This window comes from Numida meleagris, chromosome 7 (genome assembly GCF_002078875.1).
Source record: "Numida meleagris isolate 19003 breed g44 Domestic line chromosome 7, NumMel1.0, whole genome shotgun sequence".
Lineage (NCBI taxonomy): Eukaryota > Metazoa > Chordata > Aves > Galliformes > Numididae > Numida > Numida meleagris.
The window spans coordinates 12,451,066-12,464,701 of NC_034415.1; the positions used below are offsets into that span (position 1 = coordinate 12,451,066).

The 13,636-nt window shown below is 40.1% G+C and overlaps 1 long non-coding RNA gene across 5 annotated transcripts in view; it reads left to right on the forward strand.

Moving 5' to 3' along the window:
- LOC110402489 overlaps positions 1-13,636 on the forward strand; it is a 39,902-nt gene that overhangs the window by 15,352 nt on the left and 10,914 nt on the right. For 3 of the 5 annotated variants that reach the window (XR_002441118.1, XR_002441116.1, XR_002441117.1), the window contains exon 2: positions 8,943-9,041. The exons of the other annotated variants lie outside the window; for them this stretch is intronic. This is a non-coding gene — a long non-coding RNA (uncharacterized LOC110402489). The remainder of the gene's footprint in view (positions 1-8,942; positions 9,042-13,636) is intronic. 5 annotated transcript variants of the gene reach the window in all.

Sequence of the window (13,636 nt, forward strand, 5' to 3'; positions counted from 1 at the left end):
ATCTAAAATACAAAACTTGCCTATGCTATTTATCATCTGTGTAAAATATAATCAGAGTAGCTTGTAACAGTCAATAGATTAGTCATTTCTGTTTCTAGTTAAAAAACTGTTTTTCTACGGATACATCTCACTATGAGAAAATTGATATGGCTGTTACCTATTCCTTGCTAAATCGATATAAAACAAGCTTTACATTAAAAATAATAATAATAAAAAAAAACCCGACCAAACACACACGCACACAAAACCTGATGCACAGCAATGCTTCAAAAGAGAAACAAATGAAAGGATTCAGATAGGATTTGGTTTGCACTGCAGTTCACACTGAAGTTTACTGTGCATTCCTTTTTGTGGGGAATGCATAAAATGGAAAACATTTCCAGAAGCGAACTAATTCTTGCAGTGCTGCATTGCTGCTTTATAAATAAATCATTGTCCTTTCTCTATTGATCACTGGAACAATCCAGTCGAAGAATGCTGACTTAGTGAAGCCCTTCTTAGGCATGCTGGATTGAGAGAAAAATCCTGGTAAGTGGGACCCAGCAGTGGGGAAGAAGGGAAACCCCACACGGGGTACAGATCAGGTCTGATATATTAAACCTGGCCACTCTCTTTTTTCTTACCTCCAAAAAAGCTTGACAAAGAAGCTGGTTTCTACCAGCATGTCTGTTTTTCTTTTCATAATATCATTGACTGGGGGAGTACTAAATACAATACTGGTTGCAACTGATTAATGCCGAAGATCTGTGTATAATATATTCTGAAATTTTTTTGTAGAACATAACAATGCTTTCGAAATTTAATCCAGAGTTTTTATGATCTCAGTAATGATATTTTTGTGTCAAGAAATAAAGGCTCAAGTCTTTCAGGAAAATGTTAGTATAGTTAGTAGACTCATCTGGAAAAAGCAATGCATACCTGCAAACTGAGGTGAAATCTGAATTTTGTTTGGTTATCTTAAAGATCACAGCTTGCCAGTCTGACAACTTTGTGATGTCAGGTTGTCCTGATTTGTCAGGATTGTTAGTATCAGGCCCCAAGGCTTCTCTGTGAGGAAGAATAGCCTGTTACAGCAATGAGCTGAGTGATACTTTTTCTACGTGTCTCACCATTGTTATCAGTATTGCATTTTAGAGGCATATACCTAATAGTACATGGCTTTTAACAAATCCTATAGTAGGTGTCCCTCTCAAATCTATACTCACAATGTCATTATCCATAAATTTCAGCTAGTACTAGAATTTAAATTTCTTCTCTTTGATATAATGAAATTTACCAGTAGATATGAGACTGTGTTGATGGCAGATTGTTCAGGGCCATGGTGATGCATAGCTTTTCTGATGTGTTGTCATCACATTACTTTTTTCTGTTTCCCATCAATTACAAAATACTTCCAGAATGCAGGTTTGTAAAATACAATTATTTATTCCGCTGGGTGTTTTGTCTCAAATGTGGTAATTGGAGGCAGCATATGCTCATAGCATCCTCCCCCAGTGCCTAGCTGGCTGGATGGTAAGAAGTGAAGTATTAGTGAGCTTTCTTGGATAAATTAGGAGCACAAGGTGTCAGGCAGAAGAGTGAGGGACTGCAAACTTGAGCCAGGAGGTGAGCTGAACCTCACTGTGATTGAGGGGACCTGCCAGGACAGCTCCCTGCTGAACACCCCCAGCTGGCCCAAAGCTCCCCTAGCCTGAGCAGTAAATCTGGAGCAAAAGGAGTTCAGAAAGCAAGTCTGGAGGCAGAGAAACAGACCAAGTCTGCCTTGTTGCTGTCATGGCAGAAGCGCCTGGCACAGCCCATGCTTTCAGTGACAGGTAGCGTAGGTGTCCCCTGCCTTTTCCCAGTGCCCAAGTGTCGGTCCTTCTGTGCCTCCTGCCAGCGTGCTGAGAAACCTGTCACCATATTGGACGGAATAAGTGGTGATTTATTTAGTTATATGAAGCAATGCATTAATATTAAACAAACAGACAGGCAAGCACAGCGTTGTTACCTATTTATTGACCGTCTCAATCTTCCAGTTGAAGCGGGGAGTCCGATTGCTGACCACTAGATGACACTGTTGTATAAGGCCGTGCTCAGCATTAATGGCTTTAACAATAACTAATTTACTTAGGGAACACGTTTGTGTATAATTAGGAGTCATCAATGTCATTCTTTTAAAATAAAATAAGTTTACCATACCCAATTAGATATTTCTTAAAAGATGAATTTCATTCTAATTGAGTAAGCTATGCTATTGGTTTAAAATATAGCAAAGGGTGTGTTTGTATCCACTTAGTTTCCATGTTTTTTTTAGTTCTTGCAATAAATGGACCTGATTGCACCATTTAAATCGATGTTCTCTCAAACTGGTATGACATAAAGGATTGTTCTGTCATTGGGATTTTACTGCCATTGTTTTCAGTGTGTGAGGTTTGTTAGTGATCTCTCTCTTAAATCTCATTCTGTCTTTCCCCCTCCTACCGATTGTGCTCTTGAATCTGCATGTTCTTTCCATCAAGACTGAAGAAATCTATTTAAAGAGCCAACGGCTGCTACCCTGCAGGACTAGAGCCTGGCCCTGGCACCGCATGCAGCACCCATCAGCAATCCCCAGCGAATGAACGAGCTCCAAAATGTCTGTTGTGTGAGGGGTTTCCTTAAAAGCTCAGATTTCCTGTAACTGAGTGTTGCCCATGGAAAGTCTGGTTTGTACAGATGTCAGGCTAAATTCAGCCTAGGTGAAATGCAAATTTGGTGCTTTTCTGTAGGAAAATTGCCTTTAAGCTGCTGTGTGAACTCGGATCAGCTAGGCAGTGCCACACCCCGTGCGGACAAGGCTTACATTACTTGCCAAAGAAATTTTGTTAATGCCAGAATTTGCTTTACCAGGTGAGTTCTGGACATCTCCACCAAAATGCTGTGTCATTGCTCTTATCGGGACTATGCTCACTTTACAGTTCCTTCAGGTCAGTAGGAGATTTGAGACAGGTGATGTTCAGATCAGCCCCAGTGACTCCAGGCAGGGACAGCAGTGCTTTCGCCTTGTGGTTGTTCCTGTCGGTCCGTTCCTTCAGCTGCTTGAGCAGAACTTGTCTATTAAATCTTAATGGCATTTTTGAAATAAATTTCAATTATTTTCTGGAAAAAAAAAAAGCTACACTTGCAACAAAATAATGACAAAGTCATCTTATAATAGTTTTCAGAATGTGGTTTATAACTACGTAGTAGCTCAGAAGTAGCTTGACTATTACCCTATTTGAGCAATGCTTTTTCTGCTATCTCTGTATCTCGTATACAAGATTAAGGGCTATTATATTAAGTCACATCTCTGTATTATTTATTGAAGTGTTGTGTCACTAAATAAGGGATCTCAACAATGGTTTGAGCTGGCTAAAAACCTGCTTGAAAATTATATTTCAGCAAAAGGTTTTCAACAAGCAATTTTTGAAGCTAAAGTACTTGAATTCCCAATGACCAAATTCATTAAAATATAAATTAGCCTAAAGAAACAGATGAATTACAGTGGAGTATTTGCATATCATATTTGGTGTGAATGTAACAGTTTCTTCTTGTAGACTAACAGCTACTACAATCTTCAGAACCCTACGGTTGAGTAAATGGCTATGGGGAGAATAAGGAAGGAAAGAGGACAAGGATGGAAACTATTTGTACTAGATACATAAGAATATTGCATAATTTTGCAGTCAGAATTAAAGCCTGTTTTAAACTAGGTTCCTCGACTAAGATATATCTTACCTAATCAGTTAGCAGCAGAGGTTTATGCATGTCTCAGTGTTCCAACACAGAAGGAAATGTAAGGAAATAAATTTCATCTTTTGATTGTATTTTCAGAATTGTAGGTAATTAGTGATTATTGAAAAACAGGAGAATGTGATCTGAGAAATAAAGGTGAAGAGCAATCAGGCTGGATGGAATTACAATGCCTTATCTCAGGGGAGGTAAATGATCCAATTGTGGTAAAGACCTTTGCATCCACAAAAGGTAGGAATAGAAATTACTCATAAAGCTTGACCTGTTGTTCTGTAAGTAATATAGCAGGGACTCCAACACGGAGTATCTTGTCAATTCTTTCTAATAAATGAGGCTGAACTGATAGTGGCTTCTGTAGTTTCTCTGATCTGTGCCAAATCTCTGCTCTATGCCTTCATGTGTATTTCTGTGAATTGCTGATGCACTTGGCCAGTGAGTTTTATGTGACTTCAAAGCCAAACCTTTCACTTTGCTTTGTATAAAACATGCCCAGAAGCTGGGTACTGGAAAAGAAAAAGTAGGGAGAAAAATATTGATTTTTAGGTGTTAGGATAATCTAACAAAAATGGTTCCACCTCAAAAAAAAAAAAAATCTGTACTTCATTTTGGATTTATTAGCTTTCTGTTTTTTTGTGCCCTGAGTTTCAAGAGAACTCTTTTGTAGGGAAATAACCAGCTCCATATAAATGTAAACAGTGAGTATGAATATAGCATCTGTAACTTCTACACTGTACTGCAGTACTGGAGAATATACTCTTAAGAGACGCTTTTTCATGTTGCTTTCCATGAGTAAGGATGAAGAAGGGCTTGGTTAGTCTTCAGGAATGACTGGCATCACAGTCATCACTGGCGTTTTGGAAGGGGTTTTGACTGACACTGTAGTGCACAAGCCTGATTAGCTCTAACGTAATTACCTTTGTTAGATTTTGTGATGTAACTTAATGTATGTCATTGTGCATTGCTTTGATGAAGTAATGTTGGAAAGAAAGCTGAAAGAGCCAAATAATCCCAGACATATGGTACCCTTTTAAGTAATGACTAAGCCATTTTGAAGCCTACAAGTCAGTAGACCTTTGTATTTCTAAATCACCTGGAATATCTTTGAAAATGTGACCTTTAATACAGTCCCAGCTTTCCAAACAGCTTCAGGAGTCATCCCAGAGTTTTAAGATAAATTTGGAATCAAGTAAAATGAGGAATGGCTGAGTTCAGGTTCAAACTGTGAAATAATAAACCATAAGATGTGAAGAAGATAAATTTCCAGGTCTAAAGCTTTTCAAAACAGTGTGATTTTAAAATTTTGCCATATGATTGTCATAGAGCAAGTCACAAGAGCAACTTAAAACTTTGAAGTAATCTGGTAAGTATTACTATTTCTGTTCCTCAGGGAAGTGTTTCAACAATGAATTGACTGGCAACCTTTTACATTTGTGGTCTAAAATACCTTCCACCATTTTCTTGATATTGTCAAGGTTTTCATGGGTGAAAGAATTTTTAATATTCAACTTTGCAGCATTTGAAATCAATTCATCTTAGATGATTTCATTAGAGATTTATAAACTTTATTTAAACTGAATCCAAGGAAGTGGGGAAAAATATTGTGGATGAATAATTTTTTAGGGATTGGGAAGAAGTAAGGAAAAGTTTAACAGTGTCAGAACATATAAATAGTTCTAGCTGACAGCAGAACAATAACTTCAAAAGATCACAAATTATTCTCAGCTTTTAATAAAAAGGAAGCTAGATTTATTCAATTTGAAGATAAGGAAGTATGGCTCAATTCTGTTCTTTAAGCATTTTTCATACAATCTTAACTTTTGATTTCAGTGTTTCTAGTCCTGATTTGCACTAATAAAAACGAGGTAATGAGCAAATGAGTGCTGATGAGTCTCTACTGAAGTTAAAGGAATTGTTGAAAATGTCTATGAATATTCATTTAAATTCAAGAGTGAACTCCAAACTGATCATGTCTATGGCTTTTGGTGAATTTGCTGTCTGTGAGCGTATAAGCATTTGAAATTAACTTTCATGAATATTTCCAAAGACAAATTTTCAGTTAGACTTTGAGATACAGAAAAAAAATTCTTAGTGATAAATTCTTAGAATTGTGAGATTTGGATTTCACACCATGTTGCATATCTGAAGGGTGTGAGGAAGGTTTTGTGTGAGTGGAGACCATTGATGAACCCTTCTTTGGTAACTGTAGGAATTGTCAAGGAGCAGAAACAAATGAGAAGAACAAATGTAAGAAAATAAGAAACAGTGCAAATTTCTATTTCAGGATTTTCTTTTTTTAACATATTGAACACTGTAGCTGGGCATGAATTGAATCTTTGAGGCTGGTTCTTCTCATTTGTGCTGTCAGGAGATTGTCACCGGTAAATTCCATGACTACATCCAAGCAGGATCATTTTAAGAAGGTGTTTTTGGGTGTTTTTAACTGCTTAAGACACAAGAGTCATGATAGAGTGCAGTGGCTGATAATTTGGAGTAGCTTAGAAAAAGCAGCGTGCATGTGATTGATTACTGTCATTTGACTCCAAAATGAGATGTGTGGTTTCTATAAGAAGCTAACTTGTAAGAAGCTCTAAATCCAATAAGATGTTTATATAAAATAGTTCTTGTGGTGTATCAAGTTTGAGCGTGATCTTGAGTGTGTTGTGGCTTGCAGAATGACCCAGAAAAAAAATATTCATGTTAAGAAGTACAATAGAAGGGACACTTGAGGAATTCTTCTGTGACAGGGGGAAGAAACTCACTGCCAGCATGAGAGTGCAAGGACAGGACGTGTCCTGCTCAGCATGTTGACATTTGTATCCCAGACACAAGAAGAAAAGAGAAGGATATCTGACCCCTCTGTGGGCTTAGTAGAACAGGTTGAGACCTGAGCTGTGACATGTGAAGATGCCAGGAGTCTGCAGAGGTGCCACAGGACCCTGGGCTGGTTCAGAGGAGGTGGGCTCAAACACCCCAAGGGAGGAAAGGGCACTGCTCGGGGTGAATAGCCCAGGCAAAGTTTGGACCAGCCCACTGTGCTTCTGATTTTGCCAGGGCGAGGACAAGGACGGGTGCTTGTTAATAACTCCAGTTTAGAATTGCTTTTTTTTTAATTTTAGTTTTTATTTTTGTGAGTTTCTCCAGTGTTGTGCATAAGAAATTCGATATTATGAAAAAAAAATTCTCAGAAAGAGTGGTCAGGCATTGGAACAGGCTGCCCAGGATGGTGGATTCACCATCCCTGGAGGTTTTCAAGAAATGTGGAGATGTGGCACTGAGAAACATGGTTTAGTGGGCATGGTGGGGATGGGTTGATAGTAGGACTAGGTGATCGTAGTGGTGTTTTCCAAACTTACGTAATGATTGTGAGATTCTAAGAGCCTAGCCATTTATTTTGCTGGAATAAATGTGTCCTGATTTCATCTTTTATCTTGTCAAGTGAAAAGCACATTCTCTGTGTCTGGTTTGGGGCACTTTCTTACTTGGGAACTGAAAAACTGAAGTAGACGCTAGTGTGCAGGTATTCCCTGTGCAGGGAGAGCACTGCTCCCACTCAGTTACTGGAGTCAGCTTGAGGGCAGGTGTTGGGCAGGCCTGGGTCAGCCCCTCAGTAGGCAAAGCTAGAGCCTCCAATGCACAGCGGGTGGGGGGAGGTTGTTTATGATGCATAAGGTACCCTAAGAGGGTCATACAGCTTGAAAGAAATCAGATCAGGTTTCTGAAACTGAGACAACTAAATTATTCAGCATGCTTTGCTTGCAAAGGTGCTGAGCACCTTGAATCCCATGTTTGAATAGTCTGCAAGCTAGAAAATTGTTTATTGGAAGAAATTTGTGAGTAATTTGAAGCCAGGGATTATCTGGGGAGGTTTCAAAGAGATTTGTAGACAATTCATAAACAAGAAAATAAGAATGAATAAATTATTTTGTTACATTTTACTTCATCTCTGGTTTTGATACTGAAGGAATCCAGCCCAAGCGCCTAGAAGGCATGCATGCAAAGGATTGGATTTCTTGTGTAAAAGCTATGCAATGTGATAACACAGTTGTACTGCATATTCAGTTTTGATATGTAACCTTTTAAATAAATTGGAATACTCTTTGTGCCTACACTGGCACACACCAAGATATCATAAACAATAATTTCGTAAAGGTCACTTCCTCACTAAGCACTTAGAGCGCATGGTAAGAGCAGTGTAGGACTATTAAAGGACCTTTTTGTTACTAGTTTTTGGTGATCCTTGGTATTTTTTCTGCTTTGAAGCTATAGTCAGTGTAGCTGCTTGGCAGTCCTGTATGCCATGGGTCTTGGTGGGCCTGACTGTGCAGCCCTGTGCTGCCCTCTCTGCGGGGCTGACAGTGAGTGCCAGTGCTGGCCATGCATGCTAGGGGCTGTGGTGCTGCTGGCCTTGGGTGGGCAGTGTCCTTTCTGCTATGCATTGGGAGTAGCAAAGCACGATCCAAATGGGAGGCTGCTGATCTGTGTCAGTAAACAGGTAACTAGTGATAGGACAAGAGGTAATGGCTTTAAGTTGCCCCAGAGGAGGTTCAGGTTGGATGTTAGGAAACGTTTCTTCTCAGAAAGAGTGGTGAGGCGTGGGAGCAGGCTGCCCAGGGATGTGGCAGAGTCACCTTCCCTGGAGGTTTTTAAGCAAAGAATAGATGAGGTACTGAGAGCCATAGTTAGTGGTATAGTGGTGATGGGCTGGCCTATATGATCTTACTGATTTTTCCAACTTTAATGATTCGATGAGTGGCATTTTGGAACAAGCATTTATCTCACCATGCTGGCATCCTCAGGACCTTGGGCAATACAGGTGCCAGCAGCGGTGTGGGAGGGCTGTAGGCCCAGGTGCTCTGCGAGCTCAGCCTAGCTGGGCAGAGCCTTGCTCAGCATTCCCTCCAGCTGCTCTTGACTCTGAAGGTGCCAGTGAAGCTGCTAGTGAAACCAATCTATTTTGGCTCAGCCAAAAACTTGTTTTGCTTGGTCTTGCTTAACTCCTGCAAAATATTGTCTCTCAGACGAAATTTTTGTAAGATCGTAGCTCATCCGACCAGCATTAAAAATAGCTGTATCCACTGGTCTTTAGAAAGAAGGGCATCCTGATACAAACACTCCTTAAGTAATACCTGCTGGGATGTTCTTCCTTGTGATTGACAAGATGGCCTAAATCAATATCCTTCCATTTCCAGGTCTCTTATTTTAAGGAAATCCACAGCTGTCTCGCTGACGGCAAGTGCAGAGGAGAGGTGTTCCCTGCTGTAGTGGCACAAGAAGACAGCCGGAACAGGGTACGTGGGTCTGTGTGGTGCTGTTGGTGCTGGGGCTCTGTGCAGGGCAGGCCCTTCTGGTAGCCACAGGCTTTCAGGTGCTGCTGCTGCAGGGGCTGCTTGCCCTGGGCCTGCCCACATGGTGCAGCACTGAGCTGGGCCAGCAGCCTGGGCACCGCCGGCTTCTGCTGCTGCCATCCACGCTGCCACGGTGTTTATTCAGTACCTAGGAATTTTATTTAAAATTATTTCAGTTCTCTCTCAGCAAGAAGCCCTTGAATGCATGATTCAAAGCTTTGATTTCCGCTTCTTTGGAAGGCCCATGCCTAGCATCAGTCTGTGATCTCACGGAGGTTACATGCACACAACAACAAAGATGTATCAGCCCAAGTTTAAATTACCCTGGTGACTCTTCTGCTGGAAAATCTCGTCACTGTTTGTGTGGGCAAGCTGTTCAAAATCAATATTTCCTAAATTTCAAGTACCAGTGAGGGTTTGTTGCTGGCCCCTCCTGTATGCCCATGCAGAAGCCTATCAACAGATTGTCTATTCTATGAGGTTCTTGATCTCATTTAAATTTTAACACATTTATATGCATGATTTAAAAAAAAGACACATTTTCAATGACATTATAAAAATATGTATTTGTAAGTGTGTTTTAACATTACCAAACTCAAATCTGGGTTTATGTTTGTCCCACATTGCTCCACAAAATGGTTTCCTTGCAAGTCAATGCACTGTGACTAGTAATTCTGTTTTTCTGTTAGCACTGACCTTCCCAATGAGCCCTCATTGCTGATTCGAAAGGAATTTTGCTTATGTAGGATACTAGGAAATTTTCTCAGGAAAGGGATAGGACTTAAATCTCATAAAAAGGAATAAAGGGTTATATTTCTCTTGTGATTGATAAGCATCATTTGTAAGTTGAGCCTGCTTTGCGGAATGGTGAAAAATGGTTGCAGCAGTTAAAAAGAGGATCAAATATGTAGAAAATATATTCCTGTAAGAAAGAGTATGAGTTTGTAGGTGTGGAATATGAAATGATTTTTAGACATTAAGTTAACAAATTAATTTGGCTGACATTACCTTCAATTTACATAGAAACCATTTTTTACATTTTCTGGGTAGATCATTTTCTATGACTGAGGGAAAAAAACAAAGCAGATGAGTCCTTTAAGGCAAGAGAAAACATCCCAAAAGTCATTTTAACTCATTCCAAGAGCTGTTCAGCAGGCAGAGATTCAGTGAATGACAAAGGCGTGCACAGAGGGAAGCAGGGTTGCCAGGTTAACAGCTGATATCTGAAAAAGGCCAGTTTGCTGTTTCCATTGGTACCTCTGCATGGAGGCTGGGGTAGGCTGTGTGCTGATCAGGCCATGTTCCAACAAGAAAGATGCTGCTGACAGGTTGCTGGTCTGTAACCCGTGGCTTGTGAGATCCCAAACCAAAGCTGGAGCCTGCTTCCATGCTGCCATTCACAGGTGGAAAGCTTTTCCTCACTTGGCCACTTGGACTCAGTAGGAATACCCACACCAAGGGAAGCGGTCCAGGATGGTCTTGTTTCAGTCCTACTCACGTATTAGATGTTGCCATTAGGCTTTTGAGTTCTCTCTCTTCTATCACAGAACTCTGAAGCAATTTTTTAATGTATGTCTATTTGCTTCTCTAATTCTTTCTTAATGCCTCAAAGTTGAGCAGTTGGTGAAAGGACAAAGTTACTCAGAATACCACAATTGCCCTTTTTTCCTACTCAGGCATGTAATACAGTCTGAAAGTCAAGCTTTGCATGGTGACACTAGGTGACTAAAAGAAAACTGCAAATATGCCTAAAATTCAGGACCATAATTTAACTCAGTATTTTAGGGTCCCAAGATGGAGAGGGTTCATGCATCCAGAAAACAGCACATACATAAAAGGTCTTAACAAATATTTCTGATTTGTTCCACAAGCAGTTTGCAAAACCACAAGCTCTGCTATTGTGATCTGTTTTGAAATTAAACTTAAGGAGCAACCTGTGTGGTACAAGCCAATTCACATTGACTGTGCCCTGGAGAAATAAGATATTAGTAAGAGAGAAGCAAAAAAAAATAGGTTGCCCATTCTCCTTTCTTTTATCTCTGGCACAATTTGGCAGGGATATGGGGAAGGGGCTTTTCGCCTCTTCAGGGAAAGACATAAACTTGGACTACACAGTTTCAAACTCTGCCAGCTTGTCATTCAGCTCATGCATTCAAGATGTTGCATATTAATAGCACTCCCTGATGGCTGGTGGATGAGGGTCTCTTCACCTATACAAAATAAGCCTCTTGGCACAACAAAGTACAAAAGAGGCCCACATAGGAAAAGAAATGCACTAGAGAACTGGTTTGGAGAAACTCTGCACAGATGCTCATGTGCAGATGCATATTTCAGATGTTCTTTTTTCCTGATTAACATGCAGCAAACTCACCTGTTTTGATGCCTGGAGGAGTCACAGCAGAAGTAGCGAAACACCTGTGTGAGTTCATTTCTTTTTCCCTATGAATATGATTTCCATAGCATGCTTTTTCAATTGTCCTTGTGTGTAGCCACATCCTTTTCAGTCTCCCTCTTGGATATATGTAAGCTGTACAGGGTAATACTTCAAGGTGGAGACAAAGCATGGACAGTGCAGGGAGCTGCATGTTGGGAAGGAGAAGGGAATGTGAACTTGTAGCACCAACTCTAACTTTGTAGGAGCACTGGGGGCTCAGTCATGATGAGTACTGGTATGGCTGAGACAGGAGGATGAGCTGCTGGGAGCTGGATAAAAATTTGGTACTCCTGATCTGCAAGTGTTCGGTGTTCAATATATATGGGACTTTACCTGAGGTCTGGTCATGAGATCCATGAACAAGAACCAGCCTGCTTACCCCTGAGCCTGCAATATGCAGGTGATAAGGAACATCTGATCTTAATTCTCACACTGTGCTCTGCAGGAAAATCCTGTGTATGCCTCAGAAAAAAATAGACTCCTTTGTGCTCTGCTCCATCATAGTTCACTCCACTGGCAGAAAGCACAGCTCAGTTCTGTGCATGTGTTTTGCAAAAAATGAGCCTCAGGTGGAAAAGGAGGGGGGAGGGTTACTTGTACGTGTGTGGGTATCTGGTGCAATCCACAGTGTGAGCCACGTTTTTCTGGATATTTCAGCATATACTGAGAATGACACATGAACAGTCCAAGCTATTTTCAGAATTGACAGTTTTTCTTCTCACTCCGATAATTGCTTCTTTAATACAGTAAAGTATGCAAAGTGCTTCAGTAAACTTTTAATTAGGAATGGGAGTAACGGTGGAACTAAGAGAAAGCTGTAGCCAAAGCTAGAGCTGACCTTGGCTCATATTTGTGTTGAACTTGGTTCCCTTTTGAAAAGAAATTATGTATCCTGGCATTTGTTGGTTTCTGACAAGCAGGTGTCCTGAAGCAGGGTAAGAAATGTTGGTTTTATGGTGTTCTTGACCAGGAAAGGCCCAGCAGAAATCCTTTCTGGTGAGAGTCAGGGGCTAAAGCAGCTTGGATGTGTTTTGATCTCAGATGTCAAATACTTCTTTAAACCAAAATATTCAAAATTTGTGAGGTTTTTAAAAAGCTCTGAAATCTTCTCATATCCGTACAGCTGAGAACAGATTATAAGCAGAATTCTCCAGATTAATCTGAGATGGATTTTGCTGCAGTGGCAGCTCTTTGACTGTAGCATGCTGATTGACACCAAGAATGGAAATACACTGTGGAGGGGGGGGTCTCTATTTTCTCTTAATCTGTCTAAATCAATTAGGTGTTTGAGGTGTGGTAGTGTATTTTCTAGGAACTTCATTTCTCTGTATGCTGATGAGAAATATAACCAATCCGTTTTGACTTTGCAAAGGAAAATGAATCCCCTAGAGCCAATGCTGTGTGCACTACATGTAGAAATATATGTTTAATGAAAGATGAGAAATTATGGATCAAATAACTATGTGGAAGCCACTCTCACAAACAATGAAGATCATACTGGATGAACTCCAAATATCATTACTATTGTTTAATATCAGCTCTAGTCCTGCATCTGCTTAAGATAGTGTCAGGAATAATAATATCACCAGACAGATACAAACTGCAAAACTGAAATTACGTTGCCCAATTACTTTGTTTACTGGTGGTGTTAAACTACTGTTTTTATCTGAATCATGCAAGAGAGCTGTGATTTTTACCTTTAAATTCCTCTGAAAATGCAGCAGTTCAACATGAATACCTATTTCTTTCCAGACTATGTTATGAGTGAGTTTGATAGGAGTCACCATGGTGAGGAAAGGAATAATGAATTTTCAGGTAAGACATCTTCATAATGAATTCACTCCTTATACCATGTTAATGCCCATGCATGGAATTAAGGACCTCTATAACACAATGCAACAATTTACTAGAAATCACAAAACATCAATTATAGAATTGGATTGAAATTGGGTGCCAAATCCTCTATCCCTGATAAAAGAAGGATAGGTAAAGTCATGCCAGCACATTTTAACTCCTTCCTAAAACTTCGTGTGGGTCTATTGTGTACTCCCGAAGTGCGAAAGAAGGAGATTGACTGCAGTGCTATGTATGCAACATGAAATGC